The 19,066-nt window shown below is 35.6% G+C and overlaps 1 pseudogene; it reads right to left on the bottom strand.

The window, feature by feature from the left end:
• Nucleotides 1-2,833: 2,833 nt before the first annotated feature.
• Nucleotides 2,834-18,262, bottom strand: LOC142050776 (long-chain fatty acid transport protein 6-like; annotated as a pseudogene).
• Between the last annotated feature and the right edge of the window lie 804 nt (nucleotides 18,263-19,066).

The following is a 19,066-nucleotide window of genomic DNA, read 5'->3' as shown; positions in this document are numbered from 1 at the left end:
GCCAAAACCTTCTAATATTACAGCTAAATACGATTTATAATAAATATAAAATTATTACGCTGGCAATTTGTTTCACTTGATTTAATGCACAGCATAGTTTATTGAAAGCAGTATGCTATAGGTGCAGTATTTATCATTTAAGTGCATTATTATATCTACAAAAGTGTGTTATATTAGAAGCTTTTTCTATAGCTTCATAAACACAAAATGATGCCTACTTTCTAAAAATTACTGTCACCTGTAGACCTTGAGGTATTTTTCTTGAGATTAGTAAATGAAGATAGCAAGTTTATCTGAATAATGTAATAAATATTATTGTTCTTTTAAAATCAGGGTACAAATGAGTAAGTTATAGCGCTTCAAGTGTCTGTCTGTGAAACTTTTTTTTGATATATTGTATGAATACTTCCAGTTATATTTTGCGCTTACGGATGTTCTATTATGTAATTTTTTTCTGGTTAGCATATGTGCAAGTGAATAAGCTACAGACTTGTAATTGTGCAGCCAGGGACAGAATAATTGTCTTGTGCTCTTTATTTTAACTTCTTCTGAAGAATGAATGTTGGGAAGGAGTTGAATGTAGGGAGTAAAAAGGTGAGGGAGAAAGGAGGAAAAACAGACAGACAGTGTTGTGTAGTATGTCTCCATAATAAAAATAAAGTCAGGTAGGTGACCATACTTTTGCCTGAGCTTTTGGGAGCTCTCTGAATGTTGCAGACTTGAGTGTATTGGTATCAGCAGTTATATAGGGATAGTCCTCAAAAAGCTTAATGGTATACATGTTTAGGGGTTGCATGTGTGTGTATTGATATAAAACTTTAGAGGGTAGGAAAAATACAAATATTTTGTTTACAGTAGGCAGTTCAGAGCTGTCTCAATACCATGTCATGATCTGAAAATTGTTGATGTTTTGGAAATAAGGTGTCAACTTATAAGATGAGCTCCAGATGAGCCCTATTGTTTCGTGTGTTAGAAGGCCACAGTAGAAGTTGGAGGAACTACTATAATCAGAAGTCATGAGTAACTGATCCCTTCTTCCTTGGCACTAGAATGCCCAGAAATTGAGAGCTGTTAGCAAGCCATAAGAAGTCCATTGCCTCAGTCAAAGGACATTTTTGGGTGATCTATGGTCAGATGTTGGGTTCAGACCATTGGAATTCCTTGGGCCTTCCTCAAACGTATATTGTGCTCACTATTCTTCCTAGTCCACACATGGCCAATTCTTAAGAGTAATAACTAAGGAAACTGCTTTTCTGATGGATCTCTGCTTATCTCTCTCCAAGCTCAGAAACCTTGTGTCTCATGGAACTTATCAGTGTGCCACAGATATATGTAGTATGCTGCATTTAGTATGCTGTCCAGTCCTTTACACTTGTTTTATTTACCAGCTTCTAGATCTCAAGCAGCCCATTTCAGTGGCTGTGTTAAGTGTTGTCACACACACTTCTTGTAACTTGAAATGGCAGAGGCACCATGATGGATCTTGAAAGATACACTACATCATCAAGAGTTACAGGCCTTTATGTTCATAACAGAGTTGATTAGTCAGACTGTTTCTTATGTTAGATAAGAAGCTTTTGTGGGGTGCAGCCAGCTTCTGTTCTGTGCTTCTACAATAGATCAGTAGCATTTTTGTCAGTTATCAAATTTCAATGCATTGTGGCAGTAGTAGCAGTATTAGCAGAGCAGTGGTAGTAATTAACTTTCAGCACACAAGTTTACACAAGCTCAGCACAAGCTTAAAACCAAGAAAAAATAAGTCTTGTATTTGGCAAAAAGCTAACCATACAAGCCTGTAAAATGGGTTCCAAATGGGGCAATAATTAGCTTAATACAATAGCCATTTTATTCATTCAGGCAAAAGATCATGTGAATTCAGGGAAATATGCAGTAGAGAGGTTTTATAAATGTGTACCTATTTGATTTTTAAATGTAATCAGATATGTATAGTCAAGGGAAGTACATCCAACAGGTGGGCTATACTACATCTTCTGATCTGCTTCTGCCTAGAAAACTTTATAGCACCTTTTAACAGGTTCTAAGTGTTCACTTCCAGCAAAAGCCGGAAATTACAGTAATTTCTGTTCTGTTTTCATTAGAACTCTATTTCAGGAATATGACAATTAGTAAGTAAAGGAAGAGGTCATGTGCCAGCAGGGATGAATTTTTGCAAATAGTTTAGTCTGTGTTAGTTCTGGTGTAAGTTGTTAAAAATAATGGCCATTAAATACTACAATTGTATTTTGACATTGAATATTTATTTTCCATAAAAATATGAAATTAAGCACACATAAAATATTGCAATTAAATATTACATGGCATAATTAACAAACATTGAACTGAAGTCTACATGCAGTGCTTGTGCAGTATTTTTCTTATGTTTCTGACTGCCTGGTTTGTATTTTATTAATGCGCATGACATTTTTCATCTAATCATTTATGCCTTCTAAAAGCAGAGTCAGTATTATGTTATAAAGGAGTAAAATATTCAATGAAGCTAAGATACTGGTGGCTTAGACAAAAATAATTTGATTTAGTGAGAAATGTAAAATAAAAATTTGTATTTGTGAGCCTTGGAAATAATATGAGCAGATGCAGTGCAGCTTACACAACACCCCTAACTATTGTGGCTCTGTCTTATGAAGAGACTAATTCTGTCACAGTAAGACTAATTTTATTATCTTAGTTTCTAGGACAAATACTGCATACTGGCTTTTGTTGAAATAATTGCAGGAGTATATTTGAAATTTACTTTCTGTAATGTAGAGTAATTTTGTTCATATGCTTTATAAGCATATTTCACTGGAAACCATGTTCTTGTATATCTCTCTTGTCAAAGAATATAGGAATATGCAGGTTCATGCATGAAATACAGAGGATCAGATGTAATTTCTGGATTAAATCCTTCATTCACCAGATGCATTTGCTGATGCTTGAACATTGCAGTAATTTGCATAACATTCTAAAAAAGAAATTATTCAAGTAAAGTGCAATATTCAATTTCAGTCTATATCAGTGAAAATATGATGCAATTAATGAATATAATGGATCATACAATTTTACTACAGCACGTCTTCAGTTAGACAGAATGATCTGAGTCATAGGTGCAGTGAAATCTAAATCTAAGTGCAGATTTTATTTCTTATCAATTTGTCTATAAAAGCTACATGCAAGCTTGCAAGTTTCTGTTTCAAAGTAAGCATTTTCTTTATCTTTCTGTAGGGCAACTGATCACAAAATCTGTAGATTATGGGACACTTGGTGATGTTCTGCTGAGAGCTGGCTGATTTTATGGTGCTGGCTTTCCTCTGATTCCCAACCACTATACTTTATTTAAGACATTAAATACAAATATGTTAAATGCCTTCATGTATTTTTTTTGTGTAAGCAGTTGCTGTACAGCAGTTATTCAAATGCCAATTCATGAACAAGTTGGTCTGCACACAGTAGTCAGTGTACGTATATAAAATATATAAAATAGTCTCATTTAAAATGTGGCTTACATTAAGGAAGACATCTAAAACACACTGTTCTCAAGCACTGTTATTACTTGTACAGTGTTTTTGATGTAGCTGACATTTTCTTCTAGTTCTGCTGAAACAGGACACTTGTCAGTTACTTGTTTTTCTGTCTTGATCCGTAACATGCCTGATTTCCTCTTCACACTACTATTCCATTTCCACAACTCCCAGATCATTTAGTCTTTGACTTCTGAGCTGAGACTGCTAATATATTTGCCAGTTCATTCTCTCTTTTGGCAGCACTTACAATAGGAACCACATTTAGACCACCAAATCATTTCACACATACACTGAATATCTGCCAGATGGTAATAATGTTCAATCATTACCAAGCAGGATTGCTTCAAATTGAATAGCTAGCATGGATTTGTCTTAGTAATTATTTAAAAAGTTGTAATAATAAGAACAAAAAGTTAATAAATATAAGTATTAAATATTTTAAATGTGTATTATGAATATGGATTGCTGAGATTTTCTGTTTAAATGATATCAATGCTATTTTAATAAAGTCATGTTTTTCTACTTGGAAATATGAGTTTTGACCAAAAAAACCCCAAACAAACAGAACGAAAGCCAAAAAAAAAACCCCGAAAAACCCCAAAACAAAACAGAGCACAAATAATGCAAAACTGAAATCACTCCCTGGATGCTTTTAGAAACCTCTTCGTAATGTCTTTCTGCAAACAAGAGATAAAGTTAGCAAAAGTCAAGTGAAAAAAACTACTGTCTCAGAGCCTTAGATTACGCTGGTTCTTTGCATCATTGTCCCTTGGCTTCTGCACTTCTAGACTCAAGTCAGAGAGGTTGAGAAAAGCAACTCGCTATCTGCCTGGTTTTCACAAAATCAGTCAACCATGGTTGCAAGTCATATTAGAAAGAGCCTGCATACGGACTGCTGAAAAATTTGCAGGACTGATTTTATCTTAAGTCCAATTTTGAGTGAGAATTTAATATTTTTATTTGTCACTCTTGATTAAGATGAACTTTTTCTCAAGACACATCTTTTTTTTCAGAAGGGACTGCACTTCTTGTCCACTCACAAAATGGTGAGTTCAGCATTCATCCTATTATCCTCCCCTAAGAAGTTTTTTAAAGTAACAACACATTTTTTATAATTTTGATTTTTTTATAAAATTGGTTTTATCTTCTTTAATAAAAGTTTACAAATACATAAATGTTCATTAATTAGTATTGATACTATCTTTGGTAGTAAGCTTCCTTCAATTAACTAAAAAAGTTTTAGTCAGAGAACACATAAAAGCAGACAGGTTTAATCAGCTCCACATATATAGACCACAAAGCTCTGTAGTGATTTTCTCCATCTTAATGGAACCATAAAGACAAGTCTGTTCCAAAGATCTTTCCCAGAAGAGGGCGCTGCTGTCCTGAAGCACCGTAGATAGTATGACCTATGTTAGCTGCATTTGAAGATACATTTACTTAGTACAGTAACCTGTTAGTGAAAAAACAGCTTTCCTCAATTCTTTAAACTCTTAAAAATTACACTTCTCTCTAAATGTATACATTCTTTTTCTCCTCTTCTTCTCCAGTCTCACTCATTCTGTTACATTCCCATCTTGTTCTCAATCAGATTTGTGCCTTTCAGACAATTTGTATTTAGGGAAATGCAAAACCAGCAAATGCTTCTCAGCATCCTCTAACAGCAGAAAGGTGTCTGCTACAAAATTCCAGAAGATCTAATGTGAGGCCCTTTCCTGCTCTTTGCAGTTCATGTTCTCCTCTCCTGCTGGAGAAGATCATCCTGTGGGGAGTACACAAGGGGTGTCATCCTTGAGCTTTTAAGGCTCACATTTAAAAATAATTATATCCCACTTCTGCCTTTAAAGCATGTGGGCACATTTTAGTTCTCAGATTATGCGATCTCACTGTAAAGTATTTATTTTACTATCTATTGCAAAGAACTAGATATTTCTTTGATGCATTGTCAGTAACAGTGAATAATAATCACTTCAAGAACAATCGCATTCGGAAAAGGTTTTAAACAGATCATGTCATCCTTTTATAAGAGGACACTGTTTTGTGTAATATTACCCATGTGCATCTTCTTAGTCTTCCATTTGCTAGAAGAACACACTAGTTAAAGATGAAGAGCTTTGAAACAAAATCCAGTGTTGCCAAGTTATTAACCACATCTAGGATTTTAAGGTATGAATAGATTATAAAAGCAAAATGTAAGTTTAATTCATAAATATTGGCTTAACTTCATATAATAATAGCAACAGTAATTCAGACTAGTATTACCTTCTGTGTTTCAATTCTTGAAACTGTTTGTAAATTACTTCTGCATTCCATGATTGTGGAGACCAATTTTCAGGTCAGACAGAAGACAAATAGAGGTAGGAGGCAACTGATCGTCTTACCATGATTCTCACAAAGCGTGGTTGGACATAACTTGGAAGCAAGTCCACAACATACTTATAAAGTCTTTCTCCGTTAAAGGATTGGCCAGGTTTAAGCACAATAGCTGCCATCCCTGTTCTTCCTTAATAGTCTAAAAAAAATGAAATATATTACGACAAGTGAGAGCATATGTGAGTCTTGTATTACATTTGGAGGGATTTAGTATTGTTCAGAGCAAATATTTTGGTATTGTGAAATATCTGCTCTGTCGTCTCAGACATCATTGAGTATAAAATACATGATACTTTATATTGGAAAGTTACTTTAGGTGTTTTTATTCAATTTAAAAAATGTCACCAACCTCTTTTTATTAGGAATTTTGTATGGCTGGCAGCTGACTGCTAAGTTTTCTTCCTACCTTGCTTCATTTTAAGACTGGTAATGAATGTGATTCTTAAGCTTGTGAGGTTTTGTTTTGATGTGCATAGAGAGAGATAGCAGTAGCCCTTCAAGGACTTCTTGTCAGACCCAACTGTAGATGAAAATGAGATATGCTTTCCAAGTTATGTTATAGTTTTATTTGCATGCACTTGATGATGCCATCTCTCACAAAATAACATATTGGCATTTGACAGCCACCTGCTGATCAACCATTCAGATTACGGCCTTTTGTTAATTTTGTTTTCATATATCCTCTTTCTTTGAATCCATTATGTCCCCCATCTCTTAGTGCTAAGTAGTAGTTTGTCTTTTGATAGCTTCTTCTTCATGTAACTGGTTTCTTTTAATACTAGACTTTTTAAGACTAGACTGCTTTCGTCTGAAGGAAACATAGAACAGCTATTGAGCACCACAGGAAAGTTTGCTGTCCTCAACCTATTAATTAATGGATGTATCTTCTGAGCACTTTTCCCCCTCATCTTGTAATTTAGTTGCCTACAGTTTATCAGCATGGCATTGTATATTTTTATGAAGCACCATATGTGATGGAGAACATTCCAATTATGAAAAAATACGGACTAGGACTGTACTTAAAAGATAGTGACAGGTGTTTTCAGACATGTCATCTTTTAATACGCCCCGTTCTACCATTTTTCAGCTGAAAGCCTATAGCCTAAGTCTTCCATAGTTTATAACTTTGTTCTTCTCACATCTGTGTTATGAGTTTTAATTCATCCTGATGTTTCTGCCATTCATTACAAAATTTCAGCATGTCATGTTTATTAAACAGAGCATTTTATTGAAACAAATTTCAAAGCACTGTAGGAAAGCCTAAACTGCTGAGTTGATAGCATTTATTTTCTTACATAAAGCTATACATTCTGTTGCAAGAACAGAAAGGACAGAGCAGGAAATTACTATTTTTGTTTTATGTTCTCAAACTGTAGGGAATATCTTACTTTTTATGCTTACACCGTAAACATTAACTTCTTGGACAAAATCCATCATATCAATGATCTCTGCAACTTCTACAGTTGCAACATTTTCTCCTTTCTACCTGTTGAAAATATTTTTAAAAATAATATAGATACTAGCTAACAGATTTTTATTCTATACATGGCTATATGTGATGGAGCACTACTTTTACTGTGGACTACAATTTTTCTTCACTGAGGAGTGTAGGTAGATAAAACCTTTTCTGATCTAGTGCCATCTCATTTTGAGACTCCAAACTTAAAAGAAACAGAAGTGCCATTTGACTCAAATTTGAAAAATTATACTGTATTGGTGTGAATTTCGGTGGTTGATTGAGATCCTTAATGTTTCTGTTAAAACAAAACTGATATTCATCATGTTCAAGTCTGACCTGTGTCATCCAGTCCTGCATATGTATGATTTTTTCCAAACGCACTGGATATACTGTTAACTCTGCACTATACCTGAAAGTCTCTCCCACCCGGTCAGTAAAGTAGAGGAAGCCATTCTCATCCATCACTAGGAGGTCTCCTGTGTTAAAATACACATCTGCTTTCACAAACACATTGTGCAGGAGTTTCTTCTCTGAGGCTTTATTATTTCCAGCATATCCAGAAAATGGGGCATCCTGAGTAACTTGGACAACTGGAAGACCAGGTTTGCCTGCAGGCCATGAAAAGGGAATGCAAAAAAACATATTTGCAGTGAGCTATTTAGAACATGAAGTATTGTAGTAAAAGTATTTTGGAAAACTACATCTGTTCTACTCATTGCTACATTTCTATAACTATTTTCTGAACAACAGAAACAGGTGATTGGAAGAGGGAACATAATTTTGCTTCTGTCTCTTCTGAAAAGCTTCAGTGATAGTTAAATGTCCATATTAAAACTAGCGATGTCAGATACAATGTTCCCAGAACTGTTAACTTTGCTACACATGGATTCATACGTGTATACAGAGACACATAGATATTTATTGTGACTTCAGTAAAACACAGTGCTACGTCTTTTGTGCGAGTCAGTTTTCAAGATTTTTCTCAAAGATATTCTTAGCTGTGAGGCCATCCTATTTTCAGCCTGGGAGCTTCAGCTCTTTGAGTAGGAGTATTCCATTCTAAGTAGGAGTTTGGTGATTCTGTGCAACTCTAGGTACTAGATAGTGAAATCTGTTTTGTTCACTAAATATAAAAATATGAAAAATATTTTCCAGATTTTGAAATGGTACTATTGTTCCTCAGAACTTTAAATTTGGAAATTAGAAAGCATCTTTAAACATCTGGCCTGAGAACACAGCATATCTGGGTATTACTATGTCCACTTTATTTGGAAAAAAAAACACCAAGAAATCTGTGCAGGAATATGAACAAGGTTTTGCAGGTGAGAATAAAAACATTCTGAGCCGAGAATATTGATTATGTTCTTATATTATTGTATTTTTGGATTATTTGGTATATTATAAATATATGGATATGTTATTTGGTATATTGGTAGCAGACCCCTGTTTGGATCTATCGATAATATATTTTTCCTCTGTCATTTTTAAGTTATAAGTGTATGACAGGAACCTGTTTCTCACAGAACACAGAGTTAACCCCTGCCCCAAAATATCATAACCGAAATGGAGATATGTGTTAGTTAATAGATAACTAATATTTTTTTCCTTATCTATGGGTGCTTTCTGACACCATCTGTTTTCATCTTTCACAGGTTCTTGTTTCCAGACATCATATTTCAACAACTCAAAAGAATGTAGGAACTATATAGAAAGATAAAAGTGTGCATGCATACTTAAAACCACACTGTCTTACTCACTTTCCAATTGTTCTGATAAAAATTGCTTTAAATTAATGGGTAGTACCCTATGGACTATGGAATATTGGGAACAGCCTGAAATATACTGACAAGTATTCTGAGGAGGTATTGTCAGAAAATTTTCATATAATGGTAAGCAACACTAAGTATGTACAGATGAAGTGTTCATCTCCTGTATTGGTAAAAATAAATCCGTGGTTTTGGAGTATGGTCAGATTCAGATAATTTATATAAAGTGAAGTGAAACAGTGCTTTTGATCAAATTGTCAATTTTGCTCTAAAACTACCATCCGTTTCTAAGTAGAGGCTTAACATTACTGCAATGCAAATCAAGAATTTTCCCTGACAAAATATCCAAATTAAATGTACAGACAACTGAAAAATTGATCCAGCCAGATCCAAGTGGAAACTTACAGCTCAGTGGTTTGATTTAGGCTTTCATGCCTTCATACCCTGTCCACACAGTTAAGATTTCTAGAAGTTCAAAAGCATTGTCAAGATGTTAATATGGCCACAGGAAGGCATTTTTGGCATCTCAGATTAAAAGCAGAAATAATTTGGAAATTATTAATCTGGTTTTGATGTTTACTGATCTCAATCTTTAGTATCATTTGAACAGTATTTTATTGTAGTATAATGTTCATGATTCACAAAGAATGTACACAAATAGGAAGAGCATTTGAAACTGTCAAGTCATTTTTATGGGTAGAAGATGTGTATCTCCAATGAGAGTTTCAACAGTTGTCATATATATAAAGTTTATAGTTCAGATATCTTGAGATCTGAGAATTTTAAATTTTTTTTTTTTGCTTATCTTGTTTCAGAAAAGAAAATGTGACACTGGTTTTAATGAGTGAAGATACAGTCAAAGAGTAAATTTGTGTAAGTTTACTCCAGAACATACATCCTAATTCGTACCAAAAATCAAATCAAAACTAATTTCTGCCTCATCACTTAATATCTGTAGGTTTTCAGGATTATAAGTAATCTTCAACAAAAGACATCTTTAATCAGTCCTGTGGATAGGCACTTCTGTACAGTCAGGGTTTATTTATATGCTGGGGAAAAAGTCAAATACATGAAGCAGTAGTTTCAGCTTCTGTGGACTTGTTCCGTATATTTATTCTAGCTTCACAGTATACGTACAGCGAAAAGAGTCAAGTAAGGGGCTAAGAATAAGGTTTCTGTTTCCATGACCAAATTTTGCCTCATCTAGACTTGAATAAGAAAGTTCTTCTTTGTACACTTTCCTGCTCTTTAGAATTTCTGCCTTTCATAGTTTGGTTTGGTGTGTTTTTTTTTGGTGTGGGTTTTTTTTTTTTTTTTTATGGTTGTCTGATTAATTGGTTGGCTGATTTATTTGCTTACATTTACCTTTGAGAAGATGCCAGCATGGCCCACAGCTCCTATTTTATTAGTACAGTTCAAGAAGCTACGATTTCCTTCTGTGGATCCACAGAATTAAAATATTTTAATTGGGTCAAACCTAATCATAAATTCTTTCCAGACAGCAGGTCTAATACCATTTCCTAGAGCAATGCGCACTTTGTGAACTCTGTCCTCTTCTTTCTGTAAACAGCCAAAAAGAAACATTCTGCAGCTGAGAAAAATTGGGTCTAAATAGCTAGAGTTGATCTGATATTTTCTAATAAAATAATTTTTCTTTATAAATGGTGAATTCGACTACAATATTTCACAGAAGGGTATTCGTTTTGCAAAACTCAAACAGAAAATCATAAGAATTCTTGTTGGTCTGAGGTTGAAGGATTTCCGTAAGGTGAAAACTATTTCTGTAGATCTTTGTATTTCACTTATGAACTCTATAACTGAGACATATATTACAAAGTTTAAAAGAATTATTTTATCTTGAAAATGTGAATAAATAGGTTTTAGTAAGTGCCATTTCCCATAGAATGGAAACTCCTTTCTAAGCCAAAGAAAGTAATTTTCCTGCACAAATAAAATCATGTCTTACAAAACACTTGTGACATGCTATGGTCAGTTCTACATGTAATGATATTTGGTAGTAAATTTTGCACATCTGCCATGTTGCCTGAAAAAGTAGCAGAATGACTTAAAGCTTCTTACCGTATCTCATATGATTAGATGCAGTTTTTAATCTTAAATCCAAATTCAGAAAAGATGGTAATCAAATCTGCAGTCAAAATGTAGTTGTTAACATGTCATTGTTACATGTCAGTTATGTTGTTACTGTGGGAACTACTCAAATGCTTACTTACGTATATGTTTTCTGCATTGGGCAGGTTGCTCAGCACCCTATATATAGAACTATAGTCAAGACCCTGCCTATGGAAAAAAACCCACTTTTTCTGGAGATATAGTTGGGACTGAGTGATTAAGTTACTGCCATGGCTGAACGACAGCAGAAAATAAAATTATTTCAGGCCCATAGGAATGGTTTCTTCAAACCAAATAAATGCATTTTGTTTCCATTACAGTGATACGTTAAACTTTAAAAAAAAGTAAAAATATATCTGATTTCCAAATAATTTTAAGGTCATTTCAGAATGGAACACTGCCTAAGAATTACACTGAAATATTTTAGCAGAATCAGTATTTCAACTTTTTCACCTTTGAAAATATTAACATAAAATTGTTTTGTGAACTCTGAATTAACAGACAATTTAATTTGATCCAGAATTGCATTTTATGGCAGATAAATTATTTGCCACAATAGGATCAGCGGTAATACCAACTGATCTCCACTTGTTAAAAACAGGAATGGAAACGTCCCTGCTTATGGTTACTGAGGTTTGTTTTCTTTTGCAGTTGTAATGGCAAACCTGAAGGCATAGCATGGTTTGATCACATGTATGTGATCAAACCCAATTATGAACCAGTTGGAAGGGTGACTGGGAGAGTTACTTCATTCCTAGTATTGTCCCTTCTTCAGCACTTTGTCTTCAGGATGAAATAATGGATTTTTTTTTTTTTTTTTTTTTTCAAAATAGCTGGTGAGACTCTGTGACTTAAGAGTAAATCTCAGGAGCTTCAGAGATTTTAAGCATAGGAGAAACTGTTATGCTTACCTGGTTTCATCCATGGTATAATGGTCTGCAGGACTTCCCTGCATTACCTTGATTTAAAAATATCTTTATTTTAAAAGTTATATGGGTCTCTTTAGAAACATTCCTTGACATACATTGTTCTGTTTGTTACCTTTTGTTGGGTACTGTGTTTAAAATTTAATTCCAGTAGGTCACGGATGCTGGGTAAGCTTCCTGTAGACATATTTAGTCAGGGAGTTGTGTCTAGAGTCTCTTTCTACGTCAAGAAACCCAGGAGTGCCTCCTAGTTCCCAAAACATGTTGTTTCTCAATTTCAATATGAGACCTAGGCATGCTCTGTAAAAGGATGTAAGGACAGACATCCTGGATATGACCTAGACCATACTCCAACAGGTCCCTCATCTAGGTAGCCCTAGTCCTGGGCAACTCCAGGACTCCTGTGCGCTGGCAAGCCACAGCATGACGAGTCTAGGTGAAATGTAGCTGGGAGCCTTATTAACCTGCACAGGTTTCTTTCACTGTGGAAAAACCTTTAGTGGTACACTAAAGGTTTTATGTATTATACTTGGTTAACATACCTGATCTTGACAGGACTCTGTGTTTACCCTGACCCGCTTCTGTTGGCATCCTCAGCTTCCTCAGCTCAGCTAGGCCTCTTTCTGTTTTTCCCTCTTCTTACTAGTTGCCAGTTAAATATCAACATCTCTGTTAAACTGTTGTTATTGAGCCAAGTAATGAAAGTTCTTCTGGCCTTTTCCTGCAGGAGAGACCTTTGCAACTAGTTTGGCCTAGCTGATTATTCCTTTGACTTTTTAATCCATGGGCTACTGACATAATGGTTGTGCAGACTTGAGCTCTGGCCAACAGCTTTCCTGGCTTGTTCCCTCTAATACCTTTTTGTCTTTGACCCCTCTCCTACATCCGGACCACACAATAATAAGTTTCTGTTTATACCAGCTGGTGGATTCTCTCAGATGTCCCCTTGTCACTAGTTCTTGCACTAATGTCTGACCAATGCAGTTTGAGATCATTTGAACCTTGTGCTTGTACATGATGTTTTCTGTGGTAAGTAGGAATACTTCTTGTCACCTCCCTTCAGTAACTTTCTAATAGTAATTTTTCTAAGAAAAATAACCACTCTTTCCACCATCATCAAGAAACAAGCCTTGAAATATAATAATATTTTCAGACTTGCTTTTCTGCTGCTGCTCTGTTCGGTGACATCTTAGTTTTGTCCTAAATCTGGTCATGATTTAGTACTATGGCTTTACACAGGTAAGTTTATCATCATACACACAGCCTTGGAACAAAACGTGCCTTTGGAACACCTCTTCAGAAAGAAATTTAAATGAACAAAAACTCATTCAGCAGTTTCAAAGCCGTACCAAAATTAATTATCAGCCATTAAATACTGAAGAGAGTAGCCTTCTCCTAAGCAGCTACTTTGGAACAGTGTAGTGCAGGTGATTAATAATTTAATCTGGTTCATACTCTCATGTGATCATTGAGTCCAATAAGGCTTTTATGGCTTATACCTTTTCCTTACTGACCTGCCACTTGCCTATCACTCAGATGAAAAGCTAACAAAATCGACTTTACAGAGGAATTTATGTTAGTGTCTGGGCATAGCTGTCCCATCCTGCCAGGCTTGTTTCTGTGTAACCACTACATTTCCTGATATCAGCTTGATTGCTGTCATAGAACTACAAGGAACTCAAGACCCAGATTTTGTATACACTGGAAAAAAAAGACCAAACATTAAAATACTATACAGTTGAGGAATAGGTAAATCTATATGACTTATAAAAATCTAGATTTGCTATACTCAAAGCTGCATTTGAAAGCAAGAACTTACACTGGGCTGGTTACAGAGTTACCACAGAGGTCTGCTATGTACAAAAACACTGTAACATTATATTTTCTACAGTCATTCCAAAACTGGCTTGCAGAAAATTTCTTCTTCAAAACACAAGTTACTCCTAGGTGATGAAAACAGACAAGAAAATAACCTTTAAAATTTGTCTTATCTTCTACCACTATTGTTAAAAAAGTTCTCATTCTCTTAATTCAACTAATGATAAATTCAGCTATTTAAATAGATTGTAAGATTTCTGTTAAATGTGACTAGTGCAATGGAGCCTTACTTCTTTTTCTGGGTAATAACTAAAAACTTAGAGTAGCAGAAGCAGTAGAAGCAAACCTTTTGGTAATCTCCAGTTATTAGGAACAGGTCAAAGCCTAACTATTTTGTTTCTGTCAAGATGGTACTGGTGTAACTCCGAAAAAAGAGAGCTTGGAATGGGGGAGAAGGTAGCTCTCAGCTTCTCTATTTGTGTAAGAAGTGGTGAAGGGAAATGGGCTCAGTGTCTATTGTTTCTGTCTCACTCCCCTTTTCCTGTTTCTTGTCAACTCATCATCCTCAATTTTTTGTTTCTGTAGCCCTGAAGTTCCTTCAAAGCTTTCCATTCCAAAAGCCACCTCATCCTACACCTCTTACGTCTGCCACCCCATCCCTTTTTCACAGTTTTTCTAAGTGTTGTCAGCCAAGAATTTATAAATTTCTCTATTTCTATCCTTTCCAAAATTCCTTTTTGCCTGAATCTTGTTTGTCCCACATAAAGCTTCCCAGTGCCTTCCAAGTTCTGAATCCCTTCTAGTCCACTTGCTCCTATCTTGCCAGTTCCTTCCAGACTCAGGTTCTGTCTCATGCAAGACCTGAAGCCCTCTCAGAGCTCTTCAGCCTCACTCACAAAGCTGTTACCCTACTTTTTCTGTTCCAGGAGAAATTACAGCTTCTAACCTTTTTACACCCTACATTTCCCATCCCTTTCATGTTTCTGTTAGGCAGCAGCAGTCTTGTTTTCAGTTGCTGTAGCCCAGCATGCCTGCCTATGCTGTTGCTGAAGAACAAAGCACTGAAATGGCTTTTAAAACAGTCCAGATATATACTTACCACACCAAAACCCAGCATCTGGGCAAGACTCTGAGGACAGGAAAGAAGGACATATCTGAAAAAATATCTGATTGCTAGCCCTTTATAAATAACTCCCATTATCAGAATCAAAAGGGGAGGCTCTGTCGTTCTTTCTTTTCTTCACTTTAATATAATGAAACAAATTCTGTAGGTCTTAAATATGTGACTCAAAAAGCTCCAAAAGACATTCGGTTGGCCTTGTTCTAAAGGTTAATTAAAAGTTCCACAATGCATTTGTAGCTTCTGACACTGAAAATGAAGCTTGATTTCTTAGATACCTATGTAAATGCTCTTTAGACTTTTGGTGTAGGATACAAATATGATTTCAGATTAAACCTGCAGAGCATACGTAGTGGTATTAGCAATGCACAGTCCTCAAGTCATGTTATGTTGGATATATGCAACAACTGGTGTATATTCTAAGCTTCAAAAACTACATATATCTTAGATATTGTTTGCAGATTGGAGAAGGTGATAAAAATGAGAAAATCACAAAAGTCTATTGGTAGACACGATATTCAGGTTACTCACCAAATAATAAAATGTTAAGCATTCTCAGATTAATGAAAATTCACTAGAAGGCAAATATTACCTAATTCAGTGCATCCACCAATGCCAAGAAGAGAAGCACTGATGTGTACAAGGGAAGAGTGAGATGCATAATATCCTGAGAAACTGCACCACACTGAGCAAATGCTGAGCAAGCAGATAGAACTCTTAGATAAGTGATGATAGCAGCTTTTGGGAAACCTGCCAAAGGGACAAGAGCACATAATTATACGGCTTGCACTAATAATTTTGCTGTAAACAAAATTGTTTGGAACGTACAGAGAGAATTGTCTTTTCTTCTGAGTCTTTTCTTGTCCTGTCCTTCAGTCTTTACCTCCTATCTCCTTAGTCTCTCAACCTCTTCAGTCTTTTTGCCTGTGAGGTTTTTAATCCTCTCATCTGCTTTGTCTGGGGAGAAAGTCCATACCCTTCACACGTGAGTGCAGGCCGACTGCACACAGTGATTCCTCATCACAAAATGAGAATGGGAAAGGTTCTGAAGAGCCACTGTGCCACTCTGGTGCTATTTCCAATAGGAACAACTTTTACGAAGTTGTATGGCTTGACTAGAGGAAGGATTTCCCTTTCTTTCAGACCAGTCTCAGAGGAAAAGTTTTCTCCCAAGGCCCAAGAACTTGTGCTGGCCATATTTCTTTTTAGTATAGACCTGTAAAATTCTGTCACTGTGGAATCTAAGCAGCTGTTAGAGACTGACTTTATTGGCCTTATATTTTAGAAATAAAGTTCATCTATGGAATATCTATATGAAAGTTCACTAAGTGGAATTACATCTTTGTTATGCCAAGGCAAAAATGCTTTAAAGCGTACTATGCTTTTAACTAAATGAATTCCTCCCTGTTTTATCTTAAAAATTCAAGTTCTTTTTGTGTGCCTGTCTTGTTGCTAAATTTATACCACCTTAATTTTCAGAGAGCTGCAGTTGCACTTTGTTAGTACACATCCTCACCTGTATTTCCCGATGTGAAGATATACATAGCTGTGTTTCTTCTGTTAGTGATAACTTTAAGGTGAGATGGAACAGGGTGATCTGGCACCTTGTCTAGTTTGGCTGGCATAGTGTGAACATGCTGGAAAGGAGAACTGGTGCTCATCAGCCACACAGCAACATTATTTTCCAAGAGATGAAAAATAAATTCTTTCTCTATTGATTCCAAACAATCTACCAAGTTAAAAAACATTATATGCTTATTATTAAAATAATTACAACTACAGACCTGATTACCTGCATTGGAATTCTCTATCCTACCACTGTGTACAGTGAGCCTACCACAGCCTGCAGCTGGGCAAACCCACCTTTTGGACAGTGAAGAAAGAAAAAATAAAAAAAAATGTTTAATTTCCCTATACTTCTCACATGGCTTTAACTGTAATAGGTAAACCCCCCTGATCTTACTTGGTGACGCTAATATATACAATTTAATTTAATCGGTATGTTATAACACTTTTTTTAAAGCTTGGTACACATACCAACTAATGAGCCCTTATGGGTTCATATGGAACTATGGAAGAATTGCCAACCTGTATTAAAGATGGGAAAAGAGGAGTAGGAAGGTTAAATAAATTGCCCATTATTACACAGTGTGCCGGTAAGAAGGCCAAAACTGTAGCTCAACATGCTGTACTCTTTGCTTCAAGCAGTGGTACCTTGGGACCACTACTTTAAAGTAGTTCTAAAGTAACCATAAATTTGTATGTGAAAATATTGACCTTTTGAATTTGAAGGAAATGACCACTAACAAAGCCAATCTGAGTCTTCCTGTAGTCAGTGGAGTTGCATCTACATAAGCCAATAAATAGTCATGGAAATGAGATGATGCAGAAGTATCTCCCCAGCGGTTCACTTGCTGACGCATGGTTGTTTCTGCTGGAAAGTTGTCCAGTACTTGGAGAGTTTCAGATTTAAGCATTTTATTATACTAATTAATTCTACCTATTTTTTGTGCTTTTACACTTGAAGTATGAACAACTTTCTCTCCCCTCTCATATAGCCAGCATTTGCGTATGTATATATGAAGTGCTTGCAGCCTTTAATGTCTCTGATTTTCTATTTTTGATAAAAAGCACAAAGCAGTAGAAAGTCAGTAGTAAGTCAAACACAATACAGAACTTACCTTCTCCTGTCACTAGTGCTTTTGCTGCACATGTATTAATGCAGTGCAGGAGAGATCAAAGTGGACATTGAAGTTGAGAAAAGCCACCACACAGCCCAGTTTGGCCAGCCCATACCAGACATGGATGACATCAGGTCCATTACCCATCACCAGGGCCACAGTGTCGCTTTTTTTCAGATTCCCATAGCGTAGGAAGACCTGTGCTACCCTGTTACTCTTCCTGTCTACATCCTGATAGGTGTGCACCTTCCCTTCATAGATGAGACATGACTTGTGGGGAATCTTTCCCACTCTCTGCATGAAAAGGTCAATTATGGGGAGACTTCCATTACTTGCCCATTTCTTTACCATTGCTTTTAACCTCTTCCACCTCAAGAAGTAGATCAGATCTTCCCCAAAGTATGGGAAAAAGATCTTCAGAGAGACACACAGCACCACTACTCCTCCAGCAATTGTCCAAAGCCACATGCATAGCATGCTGGGGGGGTAAATAATAGATTAGCTATTTCAGAGATATAAAATAGAATACATTAGTATAATTAATAATGAGTTTTAAGACAGAGACTGGAGGTTAATAAGCTAACTACAATTCCACTAATTAATTTGAGAACTTTTTAAAATATCATATAGGGATTTACTAGAATATAAAGGCTCAGAACAATACAAAAAAGAAAGTGGCAGCTTATAAGGACAGAGGAGTTCATTCAGAGTAAAGGATGTGGCCAGGGTGACAGAAGAATGAAAAATACCTTGACAGTCAAATACAGGATGGAAATTTAGAAATACAAAAAGTATCAAAAGAACAAATAAAAGAAGGTATAAACTCAGGAAACAATTTGATGCTTTTTGGTTTTTTTTAACTTGGAGTCAAAATTTTGTCTAGATTTTTTATTGTACCATAGCAAATCATAAAATAGATGGAAGTAAACAGTTAAATCATGCAGTGTCATATCTATATTATGGAAGTATGATAAGTGTCATGCATCTGTAAGAAGCACCAAATATTTTCTTTTTTGCTTCCTGAGTTGTTTTTTCAGTCCAATAGAATTTAAGACCATCATCTGAAACAATTTTAGTCTTCAGTGCTGTTTCAGGATTAAATTAGGTTCACCCTTTTCACAGCTGAATGTGCATGGGAAGGCCCACCAGTCCCTTGTTTTAGAATTGTTCGAGCAAAATACTGTTCATGGGGCAGAAAAATTAAATATAAGTTAAGCAAAGGAAATGAAAGGAAACATATAGAATATATAGATGGAGGAGAAAAGGAGTAAA

The sequence above is a fragment of the Phalacrocorax aristotelis genome, chromosome Z (assembly GCF_949628215.1).
Source record: "Phalacrocorax aristotelis chromosome Z, bGulAri2.1, whole genome shotgun sequence".
NCBI lineage: Eukaryota > Metazoa > Chordata > Aves > Suliformes > Phalacrocoracidae > Phalacrocorax > Phalacrocorax aristotelis.
This window is presented reverse-complemented; position numbering and strand designations above follow the sequence as displayed.